Source organism: Terrapene carolina, unplaced genomic scaffold (assembly GCF_002925995.2).
Source record: "Terrapene carolina triunguis isolate 2854851 unplaced genomic scaffold, T_m_triunguis-2.0 Scaffold179, whole genome shotgun sequence".
Classification (NCBI taxonomy): domain Eukaryota; kingdom Metazoa; phylum Chordata; order Testudines; family Emydidae; genus Terrapene; species Terrapene triunguis.
In genome coordinates this window covers 14,528,032-14,542,732 of record NW_020664530.1, presented here as the reverse complement: position 1 = coordinate 14,542,732, position 14,701 = coordinate 14,528,032, and positions in this window count along the sequence as shown.

Here is a 14,701-nt window from a genome sequence, read left to right as displayed (position 1 = left end):
TAATGTCAGATCATTGAAGATCTCCTGGTTAAGACAGGGTGGTTTCTTGCTATAAAGCCTATCTTTCCTACACAGTGGAATAATTTGCTCTTGTGCCCTTAATAATGTCTCTTTGAAAAATTGCCAACTGTCTTCAATTGTTTTTCCCCTTAGACTTGCTTCCCATGGGATCTTACCTACCATCTCCCTGAGTTTGCTAAAGTCTGCCTTCTTGAAATCCATTATCTGTATTGTGCTCTTTTCCCTCCTAACATTCTTTAGAATCATGAACTCTACAATTTCATGATTGATTTCACCTAAACTGCCTTCCACTTTCAAATTCTCAACTGTTTCCTCCCTATTTGTCAAAATCAAATCTAGAACAACCTCTCCCCTAGTAGTTTTCTCCACCTTCTGAAATAAAAAAATTGTCTCCAATACATTCCAAGAACTTTCTGGATAATCTGTGTGCTGTATTATGTTCCCAACAGATGTCTGGGTAGTAGAAATCCCCCATCATCCCCAAGTCCTGTGCTTTGGATGATTTTGTTAGTTGTTGTTTTGGGTTTTTTTCAAAGCCTCATCCACCTCTTCTTCCTTGTTAGGTGGTCTGTAGTAGACCCCTACCATTACATAACCTGTGTTTTTTACCCCTTTTATCCTTACCCAGAGACTTTCAACAAATCTGTTTCCTATTTCCATCTCAACCTCCATCTAAGTCTATACATTTTTATATAAAAGGCAACACCTCCCTTTTTTCCTTTCCTGTCCTTCCTGAGAAAGCTGTACCCTTCTAGACCAATATTCCAGTCATGTGTATTATCCTACCAAGTGTCTGTGATGCCAACTATGTCATAGTTATGTTCATTAACTAGCATTTCAAGTTCTTTCTGCTTATTCCCCATACTTCTCACATTAGTATACAGACATCTAAGATACTGATTTGCTTTTTCCCCATATTCTCTCTTTTCCTCTCCCTTATCCCAGCTATAATGGCCCAGATTCTGACCCTTCTTCCAGCTCTCCGTGTTTTTGACTTACCTGTGGGCTTTTGTCACCTGCCCCCATCAAACCTAGTTTAAAGCCCTCCTCGCTTGGTTAGCTAGTCTGTATCCAAATATGTTCTTCCCCTTCCTTGATAGGTGGACCCCATTTCTGCTGAGCAGTCCTTCTTCCTGGAAGAGCATCTCGTGGTCAAGGAAGCCAAAGGCCTCACAGCGAGACATTCACCTCCAAGATGTATCTGTTTTTTTCCTGGAGGATTCTCAAGTATTAGTTTTGCCTCCTCAATCCCAGCAGCTCCTTTCCTCTGGTCTCTCTGAGGTCCCTCGCCCCCAAGGTTGGCAGTGACTCTGACTCAGAATGTGGGGGGATGATGAACTTACAGATTCTTTGGGTTCTGAACTCCCCGAGAGGGGATATATGCTATTCGTAGGTTTCTGAATTAAACTAAGGGGAAATGTAGAGTAGAGGTGGAAGATTGGTTTCCTAACCTTAATCTTTTTTTTATTGCCAGCTTGGTATACTATGAGACATGTCTCTGTGTCTGAGTTTGAGACACAGAATTGTTTCAGACTAAAAAAATCTTATGTCCAAAATGTGTGTCTCTTTCCCTATGGAAATGTTGAGGATTAATGGATATAGGAAAAGTTGGTGTTTATTATTTTGAGCTTTGGGGTAGGAGGCAGGTTCTGTGTCCTTTTTCTTATTTTTGTTCTGGTAAGTACTGGTCTGATGGATAATTTTGTATATGGCTTTCTGAATGTGAATGGACACAGGTACATTAAAAAACAGATGGCTCTTTTTGAGTACCTGTTCCAGAAAACAATGAACACCTTCATTTTTGCAAGAGATGCACACAGATACAGACAAACTGATCGGCTTGTTGATTGGAGCAGGGAGATTTTTCTGCGTGATATTCTGCTGCAAGCGCACGGGTTACCATTCTCTTTGTGGACAGGGTGAAACCTGATTCAATGGTTGTGCAGAAAGTTGTTCCAGGCCATTTGTTCATGGTTCAGCTACTTTTGAACATCATCATTTTTTTTTTTAATTAATGTCTATGCTCCTACTGTAGGGAAAGACAGGGTGGGGGTTTTTTGTTTTTGTTTTTGTTTTTCAGAATTTGGGTGCTCTCTTGACAAATTGCTTGACAAGCATTGTTTTAATTTTGGGGGGCAATTGTAATTGTATTTTTAGTGAGAAATTGAATAGGAATCATTTGGAAACAGATGCACTATCTGTTCGCTGACTTGACACACTCTCTTACAGGCTTCTGACCTGACTGATGTGTGGCAACATTTTCACCCCAATGTGCAGCAGTACACCTGGGAGAATGCTAATGCCAGATCTTTTTCTATGGCTTGTTTGGACCATTTTTATGTATTTAATCAGCATTTGTCTCATTTGTTTTCTGGTTGTATTGTCCCTACTGGGATTTCAGATCATAGTTTGCTCTTATTTGTGTTGTCTGTTCCTTCTATTCAAGACCATTATCCATATTGGCATTTTAACATTGGCCTTTTACAGGATGTTCACTTTCGAGACTCTTTCAATTATATTTGGGGAGCCTGAGTTGCCTCAAAGGATGTTTTCCCTCTCAATGAGGCAATGGTGAGAGGTTGGTGAAGTGGACATTAAATGTTTGTGTCAGTAGTACACTCTGCAGACAACCCGGGGCTTTCACTGGAATATGGGGAAGGTAGAGTTGGTGTTTGTGGAACTTGAAAAAGCTTTTTACAGAAATAATAATGCTGGGTTGCATGAGAGCTTGAAATATAAAAAAACCCCCAGCTTTTGCAGAACACGTGGCATAGGAAAGTTGAGTGCACTGGTTAAGGCTTGATTTCAGGGCCCTTTTTTTCAAATGGATGCACCTATTCGGTTTTTCTTCACCCTGGAAAAGAAACATGCGTGGAGGAGGAGGATTGGCTACTTCAAGATGTCATCGGGCCGAGTGCTTTCAGATCCAGTGAGGATTAGGAACTTTGCTGTGAATTTTTTTCCTCAGAGCTGTGTGCCCATCTGAGGCTTGGCGGGCCCTTGCAGATCTTCCTAGGATTTCAGTATTAGATGTGGATAAACTTGAACAGAACCTATGCAGTGTAGTTGTAGCCAATACTAGAAAGACAAGGTGGGTGACGTAATATCTTTTATTGGACCAACTTCTGTTGGTGAGAAAGACATGGCTGGAAAGCTTCTCTCTCTCACCAGCAGAAGTTGGTCTAATAAAAGGTATTACCTCACCCACCTTGTCTCTTGAACAGGACCTGACACTTTCAGAATTGACTTCTGTCCTAAACGGCTTAACTCCAGGGAAGGCACCTGGTATTATCTGTGTTTTGGACCCTTCTTGGGCCTGGCTTGCTTCAGGCTTTTCAGGAGTACATAAAAAAGAAGATATTGCCACACAGTTGTCATCAAGCAGCTCTTCCTCGGTTGCCTAAGAATGGAGACCTTGGGGAAGTGAAAAATTGGATACCTGTGTCCCTGCTTTGCTTTGACTATAAACTTTTATCAAAGGCTTTGGCAAATAAACTGAAAATTATGATTGGATCAGTCATGCACCCTGATCCCACTTTTGTGTCCTCAACTAGGTCCATTTGTTATAATCTTTTCCCATTGCCTCAAAATTTTGGCCTCAAAAATGTTTGATTTGCACATTGAGTTGATTTCCCTGGATTAAGAGAAGGCTTTTGATCATTTAGATCATGGATAGTTGTTTTGCACCCTTTGTGCTTTTGGTTTTGGGTCCAGGTTTGCCTCCTGTATTCAGTTACTGTATAATGATATGTCTACTTACAGTAAATAGTGTTTTGAGTACCCCATTTGCAGGCTGTATGGGAATCAAATTGGGTTGTTCCCTGACTGGGTTATTGTATGCTCTTTCTATCAAGCCTCTGTTATGCATATTGCAAAAGTACCTTTCTGGCCTTTCTCTGCCCGTTCCAGCTTGTACTTGGGTGAGCCTCCACATATGCTGACAATTTGACTGTGTGTTTATTAATGATGATTGTGATATCCAGGTTTTAACTGAATGTCAGCACTCTTGAGCCAGCTTCCTCAGCTTGCATAAATTGGGGGAAGTGTGACACAGTCCTGCTGGGGGCTTGGGTGATCTCCCACCCCCGACTTTGCCAGGGAGGGAGACAAGGGGGTATTGTGGAGCTGGACTGGCATAAAGGCACTGGGAATTATGCGAGGACTGGATGGTATTTTGGGTTGAAATTGGGAGGGAGTTATGGAAAAGTTAGAGGGGAGGTTGCAAAATTGGAAATGGTGTTTGCCTCAACTATCCTTCTGAGTGCAGATGTTAGAGGCAATTAAATTATTAAAGACTATGTTGTGGCATAAGTGTGTTGTTTTGGATCCCCCTCCCTTCTTTTTAGAAAAAAATTCTGAAGGTTGAAACGGAGTATTTTGTATCTGTCCATTGTGGAAGGGCGTCAAGTTCTCTTTGATCTTTCGAGAAGAGTTGATACTTTTAGATGACAGTCTCCACAGCAGCTGTTTGTGGATGAGCCTGTTCCTTGGAACTGGCCTTTTGTTTTTCTTCGGCGGGTAGGGGGTTGGGTTTTGATCAGAATCTTTTTTGGTTGGGTCCTGAGTGTCTCAATTTTAAGGTGTTACTGGGTTTTATCAAAACCTTTTTAACACTCAGATTTTTTTTTTAAACTGAGGCCACAGGATACGTGGCTGGGGTTTCCATGGATACTTGCTGAACCTTTTGTTGATAAACCTGCCATGGGGATTCCTAATTTTGTTTCAGGAGTCTTCACTCTTCCCTTATTGCAGCAGTTGTAACAAAAATTGGTTCATTTAATTGACTTTACTAGTTTAAAATGGATCTCAGTAGTTACCTTGGCTGCCAAGCTTGGTTTTCATTCCATTTGCTGGGTTTCTTGTTTTTTGTCAAAAGTAGAATCAACTCTTCCTAGGGGCAGTATTGTCAGTCTGGACAGTTGCCTTCTTGAGCGAGCCATGACTGATTATGCTAATGTTTTTGTGTCCTTGTCTGTTGTTCCTGCTGTGGATTGGGTTGTTGACACGCCTGGCAGCTTGCTTGCCTTCAGTGGGTCTTCAGATTTACTTTGAATAGCTTAGCCCCTAAATGACTGTATGTGCTTGTAGTAAAGATTTGTCATTTCATTTTCCAATGCTTGTCGATTATCCCAATACAGTATAGAGAAGACAGCTTCTGGTTGTGAACACCAGCCAGCCAGCCTGTAGAACTATATACAAGTCTCTGATTGCAAAGAGGTTGGGTGATATCTAATGGGAGAACTTTTCATGGAGATATTGCCCCAAACATGTTAGTGCATTGTTTGATTTTCTGGAGGTTGTGATAATCAGGATGGCCCATTTCAAACAGTGACAAGAAGGTGTGAGTAACAGTAGGGGGAAAATTAGCATGGGGAAATAGTTTTTACTTTACTTTTCCCCCTACTGTTACGCACACCTTCTTGTCAACTGTTGGAAATGGATCATCCTGATTATCACTACAAAAGTTTTTTTTTCTCCTGCTGATAATAGCCCACCTTAATTGATTAGTCTCATTAGAATTGGTATGACAACACCCATTTTTTCATGCTCTGTGTGTGTGTGTATATATATATATCTTCCTACTGTATTTTACACTTCAGATGAAGTGGGTTTTAGCCCACGAAAGCTTATGCCCAAATAAATTTGTTAGTCTATAAAGTGCCACAAGCACTCCTGTTCTTTTTGCTGATACAGACTAACACGGCTACCACTCTGAAACCTGACATTGCTCAGTTCATTTTCAACTGCCACATAAACAAAACACCTCTCCTTTGCATTGATCTACTTTAAATGTGCCTTTGATGATTATATTTTGTCTTATTGCTAGCAGTAAGAATGAGTGCAGCTGTCATGTGATTAAGCTCACGCGTCAGAGTGGATGGAAGCTATACTCCTATAAAGAACCGTAACTATTTAATTACTACTTCTAATGGAATTTAGTTAATGCTGTGGATTAACATAAGGACATAGGTATTGCCATACTGGATCAGACCTCTGATCCATCAGTACAATATTCTATCTGCAACAGTGGCCACTACCAATGGATTTAAATTTTAAACTTGTGAGCCTAAATATGGGGGCATAAAGCAGAATTAGATAGCTAAATACTGTGCTGTTCTAGGCACCTAAACGCTACAATGGAAATTGTTTTGGCTATAATTATTTCACATTGAACATCCATGCTACACCTCCTCCCCAGAAGCACACAGAGGTCTAATGGGATTCATGCACACAGATTCTAGGAAGTCTGAGGGCCAATTTTTTAAGGTATTTAAGCATGTAAGGATGCAAATAGATGCCATTGATTTCAGGAGTTAGGCGCTAGACACTTTTTTGAAAATCCCATGGAGCATTTATCTGCCTCCATAGGTGCATAAATACCTTTAAAAATTGTACCATTTAATTTCTTTAGATTATTTACAGTGCTGAAGCTGTTGATTCTGAATCTTGTTTTTATGGTGTTCTGGTGATCTGTTTAATAAAGTACTTACTGTGTGTGCATTGAAAACAAAAATCCATGCTAATTTGTGATCTCACATCTCTTTTGCATCTGGAGCAATATAAAGCAAGAAACCAACAAGAGCAACATGCTGAAACTTGAAAAATCCTTATTAGGGGTTGCACACTAGATTTGAAAAGGTGATTAGAGAAAAGCAGACAAGGTAATATGTTGTTGGCTGCAGAAAATTGGAAGGTAAAGAAAAAACATTGATGGATGTAAGAGAAAGGAAGTTAGATTAAGAAGCTGGCAGACTCAGCAGAGAAAGAAGCCAAGAAAGACAGATGCCAAATCTAAATACCAATTTTCCAAGGAGCTAAATCACTTATTCAGCAACCATACATTGACTGAGTATAATAATTGGCCTGGGTACAATGCTGTTGTCTGCTAGGGGAAGAGTTTTTGCATAGTCAGATTGAAATTATTCAGAAGTCAAAAATGGCTGTGAAATCAACTATTTTCTGTTCACACAGATACTATAATGATCCAGATGTTTCCCCTTCAACAGGTCATAGAATGGTTCTAGTAGGCCATAAACATAGCTTTTCAAAAACATTTGATCATTTAGATTACTTGCTACTATGTGATACTTTCCATGGAGTGTGTGTGTGTTATATATATAGTTAAAGTTATTTGCAATATCTATTATCTGTATGACATCTTACAAAGCTATTGAAGGAGATGAGGAGCATTGTAAAAGTTTTGGATTTTCTAACAAGGGGCCTGATCCTGAATTCATTGAAGTCAATTGAAAGGCTGCCATTAATTGGATTTGGCACCAGTGCCCAAGTCATCCTTACCATTTGACTTTGCCATGGATTGAACTTTAATGAGTGAGGTTTGATTTCAAGACTATTATAGAAGTTTGTTAATGGATAGTGAATTATGACACCAGATCACGCAATATATCAAATAGATTTGAAGGAAATATTAACGGTGATGTTTAAGTTAAAATTTGTCTAGGTGTAAGTTAGTGAAATATTTGGGAAATTGGAGCAGTTTTAAGATTTTTTTTTAATGTTTAGCAATATTTTGTGCAAAAGCTTTTATGGGACTGCCATGATGACTATCAAGATTTTGCAGCAAATTGTTGCATTACTATTCAGATGTTGAGCTGGGTTGGTTTTTAATAACCACATAACTTGTATGTCATTGGTTGTGGTTCCTGTCTGGTTTGCAGCAATCCACCACTGGAATAAAGGACATATTGGGGTGCAGCCAATGAAGATAATGGAGCGTTGCATAGTCTGCACCACAGGATTCCAATGCATTCCAATGCAATTGGGCTATAAGTCAATATTGTACAAATGTTAAGGCTGGGACATTCTGCTCTTGTAATCTGGAAGTCTTTCTTTCTTAAGAGATATGAAACCAAGGCCCTACCAGAGACTTACTGTTCTTGCACAGAAACAAACTGTGCATAGTAGTACAATAACTTATTTTTTTTTCTAGATTGTTTATATACCAGTGTTATAGAGTTGTTGCCATTACAAGTCCATATTTTCCAGCAGTTACTGTATCTGAAATGTGATAGGCATTCTCTAACATCAATGCAGAAAATAAATATTTTATCTCATGCACCATTGAGTGGTAAATGTTCACTTTTTAACAATGAACACTGAATAAGATGGAGAATCATAAGAATGTCAAATAAGATGAAAAGCTGTGACCACTTGCAGTCCATACATTTTCCCTGGCACTCTTTGCAAAACTTAGGTAGTGTTCCAGCCATATTCCAACTTGCATAGTTCCATTCCATACACATAAAATTCTTTTTGCATTTTCATTTTGATATGGTAATCTCCACTGTCTTAAACCATTGTGATGGTGTTGCAGAGTGCTGTTAAAATGTTGCCAGGTTTCATTTGAGAGGTGGCTGCAATTCAGGGGCAAGTAAAGTGATTCCAATACTGTATATCAGGGGTCGGCAACGTTTGGCACGCGGCTCGCCAGGGCCGGGCCAGTTTTATTTACCTGCTGACGCGGCAGGTTCGGCCGATCTCGGCCCCCACTGGCCGCGGTTCGCTGTCCCGGGCCAATGGGTGCGGCGAGAAGTGGCGCGGGTGAGCGATGTGCTGGCCGCGGCTTCTAGCCACCCCCATTGGCCCGGGACGGCGAACCGCAGCCAGTGGGGGCCGCGATCGGCCGAACCTGCCGCGTCAACAGGTAAATAAAACTGGCCTGGCCCGCCAGGGTGCTTATCCTGGCGAGCCGCGTGCCGAACATTGCCGACCCCTGCTGTATATAATTTTTAAAGTGCATTTGAACCCTTTGAGAGGAAAGACTGTATAAATCTAAGTTATCATTATTATTAATAGTAGTAGAAATAGTAATAATTGAGAGAGAAATAAGGAAATGATATAAAGCCAATGATAAAACAGAGGATTTTGAAGTTGGATACTAAAGTCAGATTTAACACCTTGAAAGGCAGCCAAAGAGAGTTCATGGTCTTATTCATGGGAAAGTTGGCATTACCTATCCTGTCAAGATACAGAAAAAAAGTTTGCATTATAACACTTCATAGAGAATAATATTCCATACTAAAATCTATACTAAGAGATGTTTGTAGTTGCACTGTTAGGATTGCATACACAACCTTTACATGGCACCCCGTATGTGTGTAAACATGCAAGATAATATACAACCTTTTCTACAACCCCAGATGCACGTTTGTAGTGTCTTGTAGTGTTTGTTTCATTCTTGTATACTTACGCTAATTTCATTGTCCTTATATATGTCCTTTCATTGTCCTCATAAATTGTCTTCTCTGAAAGGTGTGTATATTGACAACCCAAGAGCTAATATACTTTAAAAAAACAAGAAACAAAACAGCACTATAGTCTGTCTTAGGTATAGTTCTTGGGATGGAGCAATTATTTATTAAGATAATCAGCCATTTCATCAAAGAATATGCAATGGTTTTTCCCTGTCCTAAACAATTGCTGATAGTTTTAGTACTGTCATGTTTTCCCTCTTCCCGCCCCGCCCTGTATGAAGGTGCTCTTTTCTATCATCTTCACACTCTATGAACATTTTCTCCTGCCCTCCACGCCTCTGAACACCAGGCCTTCTAGTCATTTTCACCTTCCTCTGGTTCTGTGCGGTGCCACTTTTGGACACCGTCACCTTGCTTATTAACAGTACCTTTATCATGACTACTCATGGAACTGATAGATGCTGAAGCTGATGACGCAGCGGCATGGGAAGTCAACTACACAATACCTACAATTGGCCATTCTAAACATGACTTCAGGCCAGATTCTCATCTGAGAGGAAAATTTGTCCCTAAAAAGCCTCTGGTCCACTAGAAAATTCCTTCTTGCCTGAATGAGAACAGAGTAAGAACATCAGGACTTAGCCCTAATTGTGACTACTCCCTATTTCTGGCTGAAGCACACACTGTCAGCTAGCAATCCTAATCTTATCTTAATTTGGTTATGGTATCATTTGAAATGATTGAAATATTGTTCTTCTGTCTCCTCTAGAGTCCTTTCCCCCTTCATAATAGCTAATATAAAGGCTATTTTATACTGATAAGCTTCCCTCTTTGATAAAGTGCCATTGTCTCTGGCTGGCTTTGTGGCTCCCCACTCTCCAAATCCCAAGCCTCAAGTGGTTTACAGGAAGCATTAGTATTTGTTGCTCTCAAGCTTTTTAAAAGGCAACGTTCCAGTGAAGAAAAAGTCTCATTTTCTCTGTCAGGCTTGACACAATCTTCCTTCCACTTCACCTCACTTTCACATACTAAGCTGTCTTGCTCAACTGTATCTGGGGACAAATATTTGTAGTCAAGAGGTACATCAAGATGCATCTTATCACAGAAGAGACTCAAAGAACTATAACAGAAAAATGAGTGAATGAACTAACTAACAGAAATACCAACAACAAAGAGCTGCAAAGGAATCAGAATGAAATGGGAAGGAATTGGCATCCTGGTCAGCAGTCTCAATACACAGATGATGTCTGGTTAGACACAAAGACCTCTAACTTCCTAGAGGCGATCCTTCCAGGACAATGCTGAGGACAGCTGGATGAACAATGTGGGGAAGTTGGCACAGCTTATCCTCCCAAAGAATTTGTTGAAATTGTTCAGTAAATAACCAGACTATTTATCAATCCCTATTAACTGATCCCCTACCTATTAATAGTGGCAACAGGGCTAATATATCTTAGAGACAGTGCAGCAGGACTCATTGCAATGTTCAGCCAACCTTGCTATTACCAAATGGGTTGTAGGACAAGCAGTCTGAACTCAAAAGACCTTCTCTTTGGATTGGGGGGATAAGTAGGCCCATATCCAATTTTTTCACAGGCAAGATAAAGTTGTCTGGATCCCATGCAGATGATAGAGTAGGGAGAAGGCCACTAGATCCCCACAGAAGACATCAATGGAAAGAGAGGTGAGCTTTGGGCCTGGGGGAAGGAGGATCCAGGTGTTGGAGTGAACCATCTTCACTCTTCTCCCCCTGGGATGAAGGAAGAGTGAGCCAGGCATCTTCACACACTCTTTGTAACAAAGGTGGCAGAAAAAGAAATCTAGCCAGTGTGTATTTCTTTTCTTCCCTCTTCTGTGGGGACCACAAGAAGGGGAGCAGGTGAGGGGAATCCTCTTCTGTCACCTCAGCATGGAAAGTTTATTCTCCTAAAATCTTAGAATCATAGAATCATAGAATATCCGTGTTGGAAGGGACCTCAGGAGGTCATCTAGTCCAACCCCCTGCTCAAAGCAGGACCAATTCCCAACGAAATCATCCCAGCCAGGGCTTTGTCAAGCCTGACCTTAAAAACCTCTAAGGAATGAGAGTCCACTACCCCCCTAGGTAACCCATTCTAGTGCTTTACCACCCTCCTAGTAAAAAAGTTTTTCCTAATATCCAACCTAAACCTCCCCCACTGCAACTTGAGACCATTGCTTCTTGTTCTGTCATCTGGTACCCCTGAGAACAGTCTTCCCTTTTTTAAAGATGGGCACTACATTAGCCTTTTTCCAGTCATCCGGGACCTCCCCCGATCGCCATGAGTTTTCAAAGATAATTGCCAATGGCTCTGCAATCTTCTTGTAGGGTGGGAGGAAGAGAAGTGTCCTGTGTATAGAAGTGTAACAATATGTGCTCCTAACTTGGGCCCACTACTGATTGGTATTAAATACTGTTCCTCAAAAGGTGTTGGCCTATATTTTCAGAACTGAACAATGATTTGGCTTGCCTCAATTTTTGAGTGCTAAATATGAGACAGTTATAAAGCCCCATTTTTTAGAAAGTTCTGAGTACCCTCATTCAGAAATTCAGTTTCATTTAAGGTGTCTCTAGTTGAGCACCCAAAGTCACATGTACGTTTTCAAAATTTAGTTTGAGTCCTGTTCCTTGTTTCAAACCCCTGATTTTCAAGTAGTCTGAGACTCAACATCCTTTTGAATTTGAATGTTTTTTAGAATTCTAGGTTGATGTTTCAATGATAAAAGTCAAAGAATGTGGCTGATACAGGAGCTAGTTATATTTAGGCAAAACTCCTGAAGTGGGATTTGGTTCTAAGTCTCATCTGTATTTTTGTTTCTTGCATTGCCTGCCAGGCTTGAATTATATAAAGTTAATAATTGAATGCTGGGTGTTTTACATTTCTCTGCAATATATGCATGTCAGAGAAAAAGAAAAGAGGGGGAAAAGAGGTTAGCAGCTTGGGGTAATAATGACAAAAGTATTCTTCAATGTGACTGTTTGAAAGACTGAATTGAGCTAGTAGAGATGAAATAATAATGTAAAGTAATTCATCTGTGAATCTACCTTTACTCAGTCTTTACATATTAATTCCTATGCTTCCTCACTTTCAGACATGACCTGTTTTCACCAGCTCCTATTTAAGTCAATGGCAAGATTCCAATGACTTCAGTGGGAGCAAGATTGGGCTGTTTGTTCTTATTACAGTATATGCCATGTAGCGAGGGCAGAAAATAAGCCAAAGCAGATACAAGCTACACAATGCATAGGTATGGTAGCACTGTTGTTCTCTTATGCCTCTCATAGATGTGTGAAAATATTAGACTCTAAGGGAAATGTACATTCTTTCTTAGTTTTGAGAAATAGAGTTTAACTTTGTTTTGGCAGCTTTGTGAAATTTGTCTAAATTGAGAGTATAGCCTTCACCAAGGGTTGGCTTACTACTGAATCGTATAAAGTAAAAAAAAAAAAAAAGGCAAAAACCTTTTATGCCCTTACACTGTTTCCAAGCCACCTACCTGATTTTGCTAATGCTGATCTGTTGTGTATTTTTAATGGCAGCTCCGACTAGCAGCCAGACCCATTCCTGGTCCCTTCAGAGTTGATAACAATGTATAGTGTAGACCCGTGGGTCTGCTGTAAGAAAAGTTTAATATGGTACAGCTTTGACTATCCTAACTGCAACTACCGCCCCCAAAAAACCTCTCTGGACAGGCTCATGTCCCAAGTCTTTTATTAATTACATTGAAAAATCTCTACAATTTCTGGAATCCCTGTTATCCAAAGCAGCCATACTGAGTCAGACAAGGGGTCCCCCTAATCCAATATCCTTTCTTTGAATGATGCCAGTACTAAATGTTTCTGAGAAAGGTGAAAGAAGCCTCATGGTTAATGCCTATAAGTTAGTTGCTTCCTAACTACTAACAACAGCTGGTTGGCTTATGGTCTGAAGCCCAAGGATTTATATGAATTAACACAAGCCTTTTAAAACCCTTTCTAATGTACCCATTCTCATTATCCATAAAAATTTCCAGCTCTATTTGGAATCCTACTTTATATCTTAAGTATTAATATAGCCTCTACAACTGCACCTCACAATCTTTAAATGTAGTTATCTTCACAACACCGTTCTGAGGTAAGAAGGGACTATTCTCCCTATTTTATTGATGTGGAACTGAGGAACAGAAAGAGCCCATGTCTTGAGCAAGATCACACAAGAAGTCTGTGGCAGAACAGGGAATTTAACCTGCATCTCCTAAGTCCCAGGTTAGTTCTCTAAACAGGGGACCATCCTTTCTACTAAGTGGTGGCCTTACTACTATTGATGGTAATGAGTATCACAAGTTAATTTGTGTTCTTATTCTATCTCTTTTAATAATGAGAGAGTAAATAGAAGAGTCTTTTTTAACCTCCTCCGTACCATTTGTTATTATGTATCCATCTTTTATATCCACTCTTACTTGTCTCTTCTTTAAGTTACAGTGCTATTTTTTTTTTCATTTTTTTAAAATGCAAGTCAATCCATAGCTCTAATCATTTTTCAACACTCACCATGGAACTCTTTCATTTTCTGCTATAAACGCATCTATATATAGATTTATATTTGTAGATTCCAAGGACAGAGATCATTGTGATCATCTAGCCTGACCTGCATCTCTTTTAGAAAAAAACAACAACATCCAATCTTGATTTTAAAAATTATCAATGATGGATAATCCACCATGATCACTGGTAGATTGTTCCAATGGTTAATTATTCTCACCGTTAAAAATTTACACCTTATTTCCAGTCTGAATTTGTCTGTCTTCAACTTCCAGTCACTGGATAGTGTTCTACCTTTCTCTGATAGACTGAGGAGTCCATTCATAAATATTTGTTCTCATGTAGATACTTAGTTTAATCAAGTTACCCCTTAACCTTCTCTTTGGTAAACTGAATAAATTGTGCTCTTTGAGTCTATCACTATAAGGCATGCTTTCTAATCCCTTAATCATTCTTGTGGCTCCCCTCTGAACCCTCTTCAATTTATCAACATCCTCCTTAAATTGTGGGCACCAGAACAGGGCATAGTATTCCAGCAGCAATTGCACCAGTGCCAAATACAGAGGTAAAATAACCTCTCTAGTCCTATTGAAGATTCCCCTCTTTATGCATCCCAGGATTACATTAGCTCATTGGCCACAGCATCATAGTGGGAGCTCATGTTTGGCTGTTTATCTACCACAACCCCCACATCATTTTCAGAGTCACTGCTTCCCAGTATAGTCCCCCATTCTGGAAGTGTGCCTACATTCTTTGCTCCTACTTGTACACATTTACATTTAGTAGTATTAAAAAGCATATTATTTGCTTGTGCCAGTTTCCCAAACAATCCAGATCACTGTGAGTAAGTGACCTATCCTCTTCGTTATTTACCACTACTCCAATTTTTGTGTCATTTGCAAACTTTATCAATTATGGTTTCATA